The sequence below is a fragment of the Canis aureus genome, chromosome 14 (genome assembly GCF_053574225.1).
Source record: "Canis aureus isolate CA01 chromosome 14, VMU_Caureus_v.1.0, whole genome shotgun sequence".
Lineage (NCBI taxonomy): Eukaryota > Metazoa > Chordata > Mammalia > Carnivora > Canidae > Canis > Canis aureus.
In genome coordinates, this window is record NC_135624.1 from 17773164 (window position 1) to 17776911 (window position 3748).

A 3748-nucleotide genomic window follows, 5' to 3' on the forward strand; every position below is an offset into this window, starting at 1 on the left:
TCCTTGTCTTTGGAAGGGCATATTAATGACTCATATGAATTTAAAGTTACAAGCATTTAACAGTTTAATCAGGCATGCAGTTTGTACCAGAATACAAATGGTCTTAAATTGTCACTGCAGTTGTTTTTGGAGTGATTATTTTATCAAGAAAAGCATACTTCACCAAAACCACAGCATCAACTTTCAAACACTCTTTTTTAGGAGTTTTTGACTTTCAACTTTGGATAGAACTGCATTTAATTTCTGCATCTCTTACATATGGAGTATATCATAGACTCCATTAGGCCATTCACAAGACCTGCAATATCCAGAACAATGAGGCCAGCCTCTTCCTATGTCAAGAGAAGCACACAGGGTAAATATGAAACAAAAAGGATAATAATTGTTGCAGGCAAACTTGTTTCAAACATTTTCTTCAGTTGTTTCACAAGGCCCGTGAAAAACTCATCTGGAGGAATGCAGGAGTATATCCCAGGGTATAAAACAATGCAAAAAGTTTTATGCCACCAGGAAGTAATACCAATCCAGTTCCAAGGGTAGCAGAGAACTGCTGCATGCAAAGCATTTGTCAATCAGGTAATAAAACTGCAGAACCAGGACCTTTTCAGTCAGGCCCTGCTCTTTTTCATTCTGGTCACTCTGGATCCTCTACAGCTTCTCCATGGCCATTAATTTTCTCAGGCTACACCAACAGCCATTATTTCACCTGCCTTTCTTGCCTAGCAAGAAACTCCTGGTAACCTGTCTATGAATTTGCCTATTCTAGTTATTTCATTAAGTAGAATCACACATTAACTGTCTTTTTGTGTATGATTTATTTCACTCAACATAGATTCCAAGAATCAGAATTTCATTCTTCAATACTATTCCATTGTATATATTTACATTTTGTTTATGCATTCATCTACTGAGGACACATAGGATATTTCCATCTCTTGACTACTGTGACTAATGCTGCAATAAACATTGGCATCTAAATACTGATTTAGGTCCCTGTTTTCAATTTTGGAGGATATAAATAGAGGAGTAGAAGGGTTGAGTCATATGGCAACTCATTTATATAGCTTTCTGAGGAATAGCCAAACTGTTCACATCTTACCTTCCTTATTTACCTTCCTTATCTTACCTTTTTCATTTCTGCTAGCAAAGTATGAGGGTTCCAGTTTCTCCACATCCTTACCAACTCTTGTTATTTTCACCTTTTTCTTTCATTATATTCAACCTAAGCACATGTGAAGTGAAATCTTGTTGTTTTGATTTGCATTTCCCTAATGACTAATGATGTTGAACATCTTTTCATGTTCTTATAAACCATTTTCAAGTCTTTGGAGAAATGTTTATTTGAATTTTTTGCCCATTATATGTCTTTTTGCTATTGAGTTTTAAGAGTTCTTTATAAATGTTGAATTTTAAATGCCTATCAGAAATGTAATCTGTAAATATTTTCTCCCATTTTCTAGGTTTTTTTCAATTCCTGATAATGTCCTTTAATACATGAAATTATGTATTAACATTAAATTTTGATGAAATTCAATTTACCTTTTTTCTGTTGTTGCTGTGCTTTTGCAGTCATATTTAAGAATTAGTTGCCAATTCCAAAGTCATGAAAATTTATCCCTATATTTTTTCTAAAAATTTTATGGTTTTATCACTAATATTAATATGGTTCATCCATTTTTAGTTTTTATATGATAAAAAAAGGTGTCCAACAAAATTCTTTTACATGTAGAAATCCAACTGTCCCAGCACTATTATTGAAGAGACCACGGATCTTCCTCAGTTTACAGTGAGTTTCCACCTAGTAAGCCCATAATAAGTTGAAAATATTCTAAGTTGAAAAATGCATTTAAGACATTAATAATAATCTACTGAACATCATACCTTAAATGTGCTTATAACACTTACATTAGCCAACAGTTGCACAAAACTACCTAACGCAAAGCCTATTTTATAATAAATGTTGAATATCTTATGTAGTTTGTTAAATGCTATACTGAAAGTGAACAACAAAATGGTCATATGGGTACAGAATGGTTTTAAGTGTATTCCCTCATCATTATAAGGCTGATGGAGAGCTGTAGCTCTCTACCACCACTCAGCATTTCAAGATAGTATTGTATTGAATATCACTAGCCCAGAAGATCAAAATTCTAAGTATGATTTCTACTGCATGTGTATCACTTTAGTACCATCATAAAGTCAAAAAAATCATTAAGTGGAACTATTGTAAGTCAGGGATCGGCCTGTCTGTATTCTTTTCCCATTGGGTGGACAAGGCACTCTTGTCAAAAATCAGTTGGCCATAGCTCTATGTTTTTATTTCTGTATTCTCAATTTTATTCTGTTGATCTATTATTTATCCATATTCTTGCACCATACTGTTTTGACTACTGTAGATTTGCTGTGAGTTTTGAAAGTGCAAAGTGTGAATTGTCCATCTCCTGTTCTTGTTTTTCAAAATTGTTTTGGCTGTTTGGGACCTTTTGCAATTTCATTTGAATCTGAGTATTGGCTTTTCCATGTCTTTACAAAAAGTTGCTTAAATTTTGATAAAAGATTGTGTTGAGTCTGTAGATTCTTTGAGCAACAGCAACATTTTAACAACTAAATATTCCTACCCAAGAACATGAAATGTCTTTCCATTTATTTAGGTCTTCTGATTTTTGTTTGTTGATCTTCTACCCTACAATTTTGCTGAATTCATTTATTAACCTCAGTGGCTTTCTTAGGTTGATTTTCTTAAAAGAGAGCTCTCATTTTATCTCTATAATCCCTTCATTCCCACTTATAAGTTTAAAAAGAAATATCTTTATTTTTTTATAGATTTTTAAATTTATTTATTCATCAGAGACACACAGAAAGAGGTAGAGACATAGGCAGAGGGAGAAGCAGGCTCCCCTCAGGGAACCCAGTGCGGGACTTGATCTTGGATCCCAGGATCACAATCTGAGCCCAAGGCAGACACTCAACTGCTGAGCCACCCAGGGATCCCAAAATCTTTAATTCTGATCTCCTCATGAAATTCAAGAGAGTCCAGGAACCACCTAAAATAACAAGGCAGGTTTACTGTGTATGTAGTTTTCTGGAGAATGGGTTAATTGCTTGCATAGTAATCTGTCCCTCCTTTCAAAAAAATTAAGATCCATTGTTATAAAGGGAAACTAACATTGTCAGAATTTCTAAAACTTCACCTTGTTAAGAGGCATCTGGGTGACTCAGTTAAGTGCTTGACTCTTGGTTTCAGCATAGGTCATAATCTCAGTGTCATGAGATCAAGCTTCAAGTTGGGCTCTGCACTTAGCATGGAGTCTGCCTCTCCCTCTCTCTCTCTCTTTCTCTCTCTCTCCCTCTCCCCACTCTCATGTATTCTCTCTCTCAAATAAATAAATTATTTTTTAAAAATTCACCTTATTAAATTACTGGAAAATAATGAATGATAATGACAGAAAACCCAGGATATTGATCTTCTTACTGAATAAAATAATGTATATCTGTATGTTTCCACTTCTCTTGATTTAGAAGGGAACAGAATAAATCATATTCTGTATGAAGATTCTTAGATATTTTTACAACTAAAACATCAGTTGGATAAGTATGTATTAAATATACATATTTCCTATCAGCACCTTGGTCTTTGTGTGGTTATAGAGCAATAATTCTTAAATTGTGGTCCTTGAACAGCAAGAGTAGCAATAACTGCAAACAAACTAGAAATGCAAATTTTGTGGCTCTAGCCTGGACCTACTGA

The 3748-nt window shown here is 34.2% G+C and overlaps 1 pseudogene; it reads right to left on the reverse strand.

The window, feature by feature from the left end:
* Window positions 1-214: 214 nt before the first annotated feature.
* LOC144282851 (vesicle transport protein SFT2A pseudogene) lies at window positions 215-663 on the reverse strand (annotated as a pseudogene).
* Between the last annotated feature and the right edge of the window lie 3085 nt (window positions 664-3748).